Source organism: Peromyscus californicus, unplaced genomic scaffold (assembly GCF_007827085.1).
Source record: "Peromyscus californicus insignis strain IS unplaced genomic scaffold, ASM782708v3 Scaffold_21__1_contigs__length_65335640, whole genome shotgun sequence".
NCBI lineage: Eukaryota > Metazoa > Chordata > Mammalia > Rodentia > Cricetidae > Peromyscus > Peromyscus californicus.
In genome coordinates this window covers 62,878,193-62,888,732 of record NW_026294514.1, presented here as the reverse complement: position 1 = coordinate 62,888,732, position 10,540 = coordinate 62,878,193, and the positions used below count along the sequence as shown (strand labels likewise).

At 46.0% G+C, this 10,540-nt stretch overlaps 1 long non-coding RNA gene across 1 annotated transcript; it reads left to right on the top strand.

Annotated features, from left to right (window-relative positions):
• The first annotated feature begins 9,040 nt into the window (after positions 1-9,040).
• LOC128117952 (uncharacterized) lies at positions 9,041-10,215 on the top strand. Its single transcript, XR_008220957.1, has 2 exons — positions 9,041-9,246; positions 9,970-10,215. It is a non-coding gene; the product is annotated as an uncharacterized LOC128117952 (long non-coding RNA).
• Positions 10,216-10,540: the final 325 nt, after the last annotated feature.

The window sequence follows — 10,540 nt, the reverse complement described above, 5'->3', positions numbered from 1 at the left end:
GCTGGGCATTGAACCCGGGTCCTCTGGAAGAGCAGTCAGTGCTCTTAACCACTGAGCCGTCTTTCCATCCCTGAGAACACATAGTACTCTTGCAGAGGACCCCCATTCGGATCTCAGCACTCATGCCGAGTGGCTCACAAGTACCTATAAGTCCAGTTCTAGGGTATCCAACATTTCTGTGCTCCGAAGCACCTGTAATCCGTGTGCACACGCTTACACACACACACACACACACACACACACACACACACACACACACACACACACACACACACAGATGGTTCAGCAGTTAAGGGCACAAACTACTCTGGCAGAGGACTCAAGTTAGGTTCCGAGCACCCACTTTAGGTGACTCACCACCACCTGTAACTCTAGCCCCAGGGGCATCTGAGGTCTCAGGATTCTGAAGGCACCTTGTATTCTTGTACATGTTCTCTCTCTCTCTCTGCTTTTTTGAGATATAGTCTCTCTATGTAACTCTGGCTGGCCTTGAACTTACTATATTGACCAAGCTGGTCCAACTCACAGAAATCTTCCTACTTCTAACTCCCAAGTACCTGGATTAAAAGCATTCACCACCATACCTGCTTCTCTCTCTCTTTAAAATAATAAAAGTAAATACTTTAAAAATAAAACAAAAATTTTAAAATAAAAAAATCTTTACAATAGACACACATTTATAAAATACAGAAAAGGAACAGAAACTTTGTAGAATGACGAACAATAATCTCAAATAGCGCTTCCCTCTGGGAAATAAAGGAAGAAAGCATCCAATGCTCTAGTTATTCTACAAGGCTTTGTCATATGTGTGCATGTATGTGTGTATGTATGTATGTATGTATGTGTGTGTACCCAGAAGGCCAGAGGAGGGTTTGAGATCCTTTGGAGCTGGAGTTACAGATGATCATAGCCACCTGATATTGGTGCTGGGATCTGAACTCAGGTCCTCTGAAAGAGCAGCAAGTACTCTAACCACTGAGCCAGCTCTCAAGCCCCTTTCTTTAATTTTTAAGGGCTGTTGTGGTGGCCATGTATGGTAATACGCACTTGCAATCCCAGTATTCAACAGGGTAATGCAAGAGAATCGCCATGAGTTCAAAGCCAGCCTGAACTACACTCCTGTGTTACAGAGCAGACATATAAGGAGAGAGCCCGGTGGTGATGGCGCACACCTTTAATCTCAGCACTTGGGAGGCAAAGGCAGGCGAATCTCTGTGAGTTCGAGGCCAGCCTGGTCTACAGAGCTGGACAGGCTCCAAAGCTACACAGAGAAACCCTGTCTCAAAAAAAAAAAAAAAAAAGAAAAGATGTAAGGAGAGAATTGACTCCTGCAAGTTGTCTTCTGACCTCCACGTGTGCGCCCAGACACATCATAAACACACACAATCTGATAGTAGAACAATAATTTTAGAAGGCAAAATATAAGCATCCCTTTACTCCTAGTGGTAGATGCTGGCTCAGGAAGAGGGCTGTCGGAAGAGTGAAGTACTGTGCAGACATGCGGCTTGCTGAGGCTATTTGGGAAAAAAAGACCTAGGAAAGAGAGGGAGTCAAGGGCGTTAGAGTCCATAAACCGTTGCTGTCTTCACTAGAACACCTGTATAGGTAGAGGCTGCCGATAAGAAAAGACTATGTTTATCTAAGTGCATGGCTCTGTGTGTGCACATGTGCTTGCATGGGCTCATTTATGACCACATATGTGTTGGCTAGTTTTCTGTGAACACAAGCTAGAGTCATCTGAGAGAAGGGAGTGTGGTGGTTTGAATGTAACTGGTTCCCATAAACTCGTAGGGAGTGGCACTGTTAGGAGGTGTGGCTTTGTTTGAGTGGGTATGGCCTTGTTGGAGGAAGTGTACCACTGTGGGGGTGGGTTTTGAGGTTTCCTATGCTTGGGATTCTGCAGAATGTCTCAGTTGACTTCCTGTTTCCTGCAAACCAAGATGTAGCCAGAACCACATCTGCCTGCACACTGCCATGATCCCCACCATGATGATAATGGACTGAACCTCTGAAACTGTAAGACACCACTTCAATTAAATATTTTCTTTATAAGAGTTGCTGTGGTCTTGGTGTCTCTTCACAGCAATAAAAACCTTAGCTAAGACAGGGAACCCCATTTGAGGTTCCATAAGATCCAGCTGCATCCAAGTCGATAGGTCATTTTCTTTTCTTTTTATTTATTTATTTATTTATTCATTCATTCGTTCGTTCATTTATTTATTTATTTTTTTCCCGAGACAGGGTTTCTCTGTGTAGCTTTTGGAGCCTGTCCTGGAACTCATTTCGTAGAACAGGCTGGCCTTGAACTCACAGAGATTCACTTGCCTCTCTGCCTGGGAGTGCTGGGATTAAAGGCGTGCACCATCACCACCTCGGCAATAGGTCATTATCTTAACTAGTGGTCCTGGGTTTTATGAGGAAGCAGGCTGAGCAAACCAGTAAACAGCACTCCTCCGTGGCCTCTGCATCAGCTCCTGCCTCCTGTTTTGAGTTCCTGTTCTGTCCTCCTTGGATAAGAAACAGTGATATGGAAGTGTGAGTCCAATAAACCCTTTCTTCCCCAAGTTGGTTTGGGCATGCTGTTTCATCACAGCAATAGAAACCATAACTGAGACAACATGTTCTCACATAGAAGCCCCGGGTGACAGGCTATGGGAAGGAAAAAAAAAAAAACAGGGTAAAGGGGAAGTCAAGGCCACAGCTGGGAGAGAGGACTGCAGAGTCCACGATGACACAAGAGCTAAGAATTTTCAGCTGCAGGGAAGATGATTCTGTCCTTTCCAGATCTAGAAACTGACCAGAATGCAGGGCAGGGTCTGGCGAGACACCAAACCTGTTCAGGACTGTGGTAGTTTGCTTGTAACTGGCCCCCATAAGCTCATAGGGGTTACTTAGGAAAATGTGGATGGAAGCAGGCTGTGACAGGCAGACCTTAGCATATCTGACTCCATGATGGAGGTACCGTCCAGGCCATAAAATTCAACAGGGAGAGAGTGCCACCAGCCAAAGAGAAAACAAAGACCATCAAAGTCCATAGTTCTGGCAAGGTCTCTAAATGCGCTAACCTTGCTTTTTGACTTCTGTAGTTCTGCTTCTGGCTAACTTTTCTTGTTAACTCAAGTATGTCAACCCAGAACATGGTTTTTGTGCTTAAAAGCTCACCCTGAGGAAGGCTTGGGGCTACACTGGGATCTCGAACACCCAGGGTAGTCACTGGGCAGTTGATAAAGACTTTCTATTGGCTTAATCCCATGTCTGTGAGCAGTTCTCTCTGGTGAGTACCCCACAACAAGGCTCTGGAAAGTTGGGACCCTGCAGGCTTTGCAGGCAGCAGGAGGCAGAGCATCTCCTCCAGGCACCTCAGCTGGTCCCTCGATTCCAAGCAACTTGGTTGGTCATTACTAATTATATAAGGTTGGCGAAGGAAGGGGTTGTGAATCTGGTCACGTTCAGGGGCTCCTGAGTTGTTCACTCCTGAATTTTCCTTTAGAACGCCCTGAGTCTTAACTAGCTTGGGAGGCATTTTACACAACCTATAAGCCGTCTCTTCAGACCACAGTAATGTGGGAGTTTTTTGTTGTTGTTGCTTTTTTTTTTTTTTTTTTTTTTTTTTTATAGTAATGGTTTTTAGGCTTGGAGAACACAATAAATCAGGACTGTCTTCTGAGCCAGAGAACGACACTGGTTTGAGCATAATTCTCATAGAACTCAGAGGACAATGGTGTGCCGACAAGTTTCAGTCCCTCTTCCTGCCGTATGAGTTCAATTAATGGGAACTCAGGAAAGGAAGCAAGGCAATTGTTTTCTTCCTTAGGGAGTCAGACTCCAGGCAAACAGGGAACGCTGTAAAAAGCCGGTCCCAGTGCTGGGAGAGGAGCAAACAGTTCCCCAAGTCAGAGGGGCCCGGACTCTGAGAGGGGAGGCTAAGGCCTCTCCACATGTCAGAGCAATTCCAGCCCAGACACGGGTTAAGCGGGGCTCAGCCACTGCAGAGCGAGCAGGGATAGAATTTCACTGGGTGAGGGCATCTCCAAGAGAAAGAAGTGTAGAAGGTGGGGAGGTGAAGATATCTGCCAAGATGCAGATCCCGGCAGGGCCTGGCAAGAGCTCTAGGGACGAGGGGGTCCCACATGGAGAGAGTGCCAGGCCACACCCCATCCCCACCAGGACATCTCAGCATTTGTGTTTTCAATAAAACTTATATCGGGAGCCGGGCGGTGGTGGCGCACGCCTTTAATCCCAGCACTCAGGAGGCAGAGCCAGGCGGATCTCTGTGAGTTCGAGGCCAGCCTGGACTACCAAGTGAGTCCCAGGAAAGGCACAAAGCTACACAGAGAAACCCTGTCTCGAAAAACCAAAAAAAAAACCAAAAAACAAAAAAACTTATATCGGACTATTGTTTGAAAATAGGGGTCTGCACCTAGTCCCAAGAGACAAGGATGAAAAAGCAAAAGGAGAGGCCTGGTATTGTGGACTTTTCCTGTAATCCCAGTACTTAGGAGGCAGAAGTAGGAAGGTCATGTCAAGTTTAAGGTCAACCTGCTCTACACAGGGAGTTCCAGTCCAGTCAAGCCTGCACAGCAAGATCCTGTCTGGGACTGGAAAAGGTGCTAAATACCAAGCCTGATGACCTAAGTTGGATCCCCAAGATCCACACAATGAAGAGAAAGAGATGTCTCCAACAACTTGTCCTCTGACCTTCACACCTGCACCGTGGCACACACACGTGCATTCATACACACGAAGAAGAAAAAAAAAAGTTGGCTTTTCTTGTATGTGTGTGGTTTTGTTTTTGTTTGTTTATTTGTTTGTTTGTTTTGAGACAGGCTTTCTCTGTGTAGCCTGGCTATTGTCTGGCTATTCTTGAACTTGCTCTGTAGACCAAGCTGGCCTCAAACTCAGAAATCCATCTGTCTCTGCCTCCCAAGTTCTGGGATTAAAGATATACACCACCTAACTGCTTTTTCAAGTATGTTTGAGAACGTGTCACCCAGACACCTTAGAGATTAAGGATAACCCTGAAGGTCACTGACCTCCATTTGTTAACAGTAGCATGCCAGCTAAGCCTTTTCCTTTTGCAACCCTCTTCAAGCTGGTGTAGTACCTACTTTTCAGGAGTGGCTCTGTGTAACATTTATTGGCCTCCTGAAATTCATTTAGCCCCCTTTAAAGATACCTTAAAATTTATGAGCCTGAATGTAGCCATTATGAGACCATTAGTTCTGCTCCTTATGAGCTGCCTGGTTTTTCTTTATGGTTTTTAGTTGTTCTTTTGCAGAGCTGCCAGCTTAAGTCGTGCTGGGATCAAGAAAAATGGGCTTTTGTGGTTCGTGTTCCTGGAGTTGTATCCATGCCAGTGGATGCCCACATGCTCTAGAAGAGAATTTGACATCGCTGCTGCCATTGTTGCTGTTATAGCAGTGGCGGCCACTGCTGCTACTGCTTCTGGGATTACCATTTCATAATTGGCTACTACAGCTAGCACAGTGGAGACCCTGGCAGCAAAAGTAGCTACCACAGTTAGTTAATCTTTCATTCTATTGGGCATGATAAATTTAATTCAATAGTTATATACATTTCGATTGGCTTTGAAAATTATAAATTTATAAACTCAAGTTACATTTGCTTTTGGGATACCATCTTACAAAGACTCCAATTTGCAATAAGGCTCATTAAGGAAGGGAATGGCTCAGTTGCCTTTAGCCTACTGGCTATGGGTGGGTTAGGACTTCTGTTGGTCTTTTCTGTGTCCAACAGACAGATTGCAAGCCCAGTGCCACTTTGAGATCTTTGGCAGCAGTTAACTCTGCAGCTCACACACAATAGAGCCTGTATGATAATGAGTATTCAGAGACGGGTAATGCCTGGGGGTGCTCACCAACCCAAGACAGAGTGCCTGCGTGGCCTGGGCAGGCGTCTCCATGATGGGTAAGGTGACCTGCTGACGTCCCACGCAACCTAAGTCAGAAGCTCATTTTTTAGTAAAAGGGGGACCTATAGGGCCTTGGCCCCCCAATTTTGGGTAACTGTTGCCTTGCTTGCTGACCTTGACCTTATATCCTCCCTATGCTAATTCCCTGCCAGGTTCCACCCTCCTGAATGCTTAAGGGAAGTTCCTTGTCTGTGTATCCTACATAATAGGCTTTAATAGCTTAGATACAAGATTGTAAAACAATGGTAGCGAACTTCTGCCCTCTGGGGTTCTCCCATTGTGCTGTAAGCCTGTATTTAAGACCTCCTCCCTCCTTCAATAAACGACATTTGGCAAAAAATTAAATTAAATTAAATTTTAAAAAAGAAAATGTGGTACATATATACAGTGGAGTACTACACAGCAGAGAAAAACAATGACATCATAAAATTTGCAGGCAAATGGATGGAACTAGAAAATATCATCCTCAGTGAGGTAACCCAGACTCAGAAGGACAAACATGGTATGTACTCACTCGTAAGTGGATACTAGATATAAAGCAAAGAACAATCAGACTACAACCCACAGACCCAGGGAGGCTACATAGCAGCGGGGACCCTAGGATGACTGTGGCTTATAATAAGTTTTGGTTTTACTCAATCACTGGGCAAGATCCAGTGAAACATTTCACTATTAGGATAAGAATTTGTACTGTATCAAGCTGATGAAAGAAAAAAAAATAATAAAAAAATGCAAAAAATTAAAAAAAAAAAAAGAGGAATGAATTTAGTGGCTGGCAAGTGTTAGCTTGGATGATATGGAAAGCTTCCCACAAAGGGACACCTTCAGGTTCAGGCTGTGCCTTCCTAGTACAGAGAAGGAGGCCCTGGGTTTGATCCCCAGCACTGCATAAACTGGGTATGATGGCACCCAACTGTCACCTCAGCACTTGAAAGATGGAGCCAGGAGGACCCAAAGTTCAAGGTCATCCTTAGCTACCTGGTAATGTCCAGACCATCCTGGAGTACATGAGATCCCCATCTCTAAATCAAATAAATAGGGCTGAGAGATGGCTCGCTGCGTCAAAGTGCATGCTTGGAAATATTCTCAAAAATTGTCCTCTGATGTCCACATGAGCACCAGAGCACATGCCTACACTCACTCACTCACATTCATGCACACACACACACACACACACACACACACACATGCACGCACACACACTCACACTCACACACACACTGAATAAAAATTAAATTAAGGATGTTCATTATAATAATCAAATAAATAAAGTTCCTCTTCTATTTACTTGAAGTAATCAGTGAGAAAACCTGCCTCCCTCTACACCCCCTCCTTCTTTCCCATCTTCTCTTCTCCTTGGAAGCAGGCCATAAGAGTGAGAGTTTCATTATCATTTATAAATTGTTGTGTATAGGTGTTTTGCCTATATGTATGTCTGTGCACGTGTGCCTGGCGTCTGTAGAGCCCAGAAGAGGGCATCAGATCCCCTGGTACTGGTAGTTGTAAGCCACTACGTGTGTGATGGGAATCAAAATCAGGTTCCCAGGAACTGGAGAAATGACTCATGGGAGCTGGAGCGATGGCTCAGAGGTTAAGTGCACTGGCTACTCTTCCAAAGGTCCTGAGTTCAATTCCCAGCAACCACATGGTGGCTCACAACCATCTGTAATGAGATCTGGTGCCTTCTTATGCCTGCAGGGATACATGCAGGCAGAACTCTGTACACATGATAAATAAATCAATAAATCTTAAAAAAAAAAATCAGGTTCCCTGGAAAAGCAGTCTTCCTAACCAATTAGCCATCTCTAGCCCAGATAATTTTAATAATCATTGTAAAATGAATGAGCTTGCCTGTTTCTTAAACCCAAACACACCTTGAATACTCTTTATTAATAATTAAAATTGGAGGCTGTAGAGATGGCTCAGCGGTTAAGAGCACTGACTGCTCTTCCAGAAGATCCAGGTTCAATTCCCAGCACCCACATGGTAGCTCACAACTGTCTGTAACTCCAGTTCCAGGGGACCTGACACCCTCACACAGACATATATGCAGGCAAAACACCAATGCACATAATATAAAAAATAAATAAATTTTAAAAAATCTTAAAATTGCCAGGCATGATGACTCACACCTTTAATCCAGCAGTCTCACTGGGGAGGCAGAGGTACGCGGTCCAGTGAGCCTCGGGTCTTGGAACCCTGAGTAAGGGTGATGAGGGAATGAAGAAAGGCTGTGATCAGGTGGGAGTGTGCATGGTGAGGGGGCCACCTACTACCTCCCAAAAAGAGAGCAAACCTCAGTGCTCAGTTAGGAGGGCTTGGCTAGTCTCAGTGGAAAGTCTCTGGAAGGGAGCAGTCTCAGGGTGTAAGCATGCTGGAGGAAGAAGCTGCAGTTAGTTACCAGTTGTATACCCTGCTCACTGCCACTCAGACCTTTTAGGAAGCTCTAATACCCCTCTTCAGCCTGGGCCCAGGCCTTGGAGTCCTCCACATGGCTGTACCATGTCAACAACACACATTCCCTTAGGATTCCTCCCTGCAAGTGGGTCGCTTTGAGTTCAAGGCCAGCTTGGTGTATTTATTGAGTCCCAGGTCATCCAGGGGTATACAGTGAGACCCTGTCTTTAAAAAAAAAAGGCAAGGCAGAGAGACCTGGTGTGGTCATGCAGGACTTTAATCCCAGCACTTGGGAGGCAGATGCAGGTGGATCTGAGTTCTAGGCTAGCAGGCTAGCCTGGGCTACAGTGCGAGTTCCAAGCCAGCCAGAGCTTGCATACTGAAACCTTGTCTCAAAAAAATCAAAATAAAATGAGGACTGGGGGTGTACCTCAATTAGCAGAGTTCTTGTTTTGCATGCATGGATTCCTGGGTTTGATGCCAAACACCACATAAAAACAGACCAGGCGATGTACACCTGTGATCCCAGGGCTTAGGAGATAAATCGTCAGTGAATTCCAGACAGCCGGGACAACAAAGTGAGGCCTTAACTCAAAACAAACAAACAAAATCAAAACTGCCCACTAAGCATTCACACAGTGTGCTCTGTGTTAGCAAAGTAAAATTTTAGAGCAAAGGTCAGAGGTATTATTTGTTACTTACTGTGGGTATTTCAAAAGAACAATCTTTGGCCAACACTCAGAAGTGACAGAAATAGACTGTTGTCTCACTGCCTGATTAAAATGGAAAAGCTGAAGGTTTTCCAAAAGGAAACAAGAGGAGGCTAAGAGTCTAGACCGGCCACTCAGAAGTGTGTGTGCGAGACCGAGCATCGGCGGGTGTGGGCTTTGTGCGGACAACGTCTGTGTCTGGGTGTGGTAAGTGGGCTCTTTACAAACCCAGCTGCTTGTGACCTGTGACTGGGAGGTTTTCCCCGTGGACAAGTGCACAGTCAGGGACTACATCTGGCAGCTGCCTCCCGTGACTCTGCCTGGGCCCAAACAGTGAGAGTGTGTCATCCCTGATGTATTGCCGGGCAACCGAGTGTGTCTGGGCGTGTCCCCTAACGCTCTCCGGTTCAGCAGTCCCCGCATGCTTGCTTTGCCGGTGTCCCTAGCTGTGGATGTCCTCATGAGATAGCAAGACTCTCGTTCACTCCTCTTCTCCCCTTTGCTTGCTGGGCAAGCACACCACCACTGAGTCACACCCCCAGTCTGTGAACTCTTGTCTCCCAGTCTTAGGATGCAAGGCTTGGGATCAATCACACTGCTACCCCGGGAGGCTGAGAGTTGGACTGTAGAGGACCCTAGTCAGCCCCTGCCTGGGATCGACATTAGAGAAAAGAACTTATCCTCACGGGGATGTCTGGGTAGGGGAGTACAGTCCAACCCTTCGTTTGAATTTACCTGAGGAGGTTTTGCTTTGCTTCGACACTATGTCTCGTGATTTTTGTCCTGTTTTTAGGAATTTTAAAACTTTGGACAACTAAAAGCACCATCCGTCAGAAAAGTTTACGGTTCCCTTGGAGTTTTATTCTTTGTCGATTTGTTGTCGTTGTTTATTTATGTACGCCTTTATTTAATATGTATGTTTGTCTGCAGTGCCCAAGGAGGCCAGAAGAGGGCGTCAGATCCCCTGGAACTGGAGTTACCGATAACTGTGAGCGGTCATGTGGGTGCTAAGATTCGAACATGCTGTTCCAGAGCAGCACGTGCTCCTAACCACTGAACCATCTCTCCAGACCCCCATTTTGATTTTAAGGTAAGCCTTGGCTACATAGCCAGTTTGGGGCCAGAATGGGCTACATGATATCCTATCTCAAATAAATAGTCTGGGGTTACAGTTCAGCGTTGGTGAATCTGTCCGGGGTTCGATATTCAGCGATAACAAAACAAACAAAAAAATGGGGGTCCAGAGAGATGGCTCAGCCAGTCAAGGGGTAAAGGCGCTCACCACCCACCATGCCTGACCACATAAATTCAGTCCTGGGACAGACGTGGTGGAAGGAGAGAAAAGTGCGCCGTGGCACTCGCCCGCCCTCCTGAAGTACAGTGTATATTTTCTTCCATTTTAACTCGCATATGTGGAAACGGGGGTTCAGGGAGGGGGCCGGCTCTGGGTTTCCATCTCCCGGGCTGCGCAGCGAGCTCGGGTGGACCCCTCCCGGTCGGG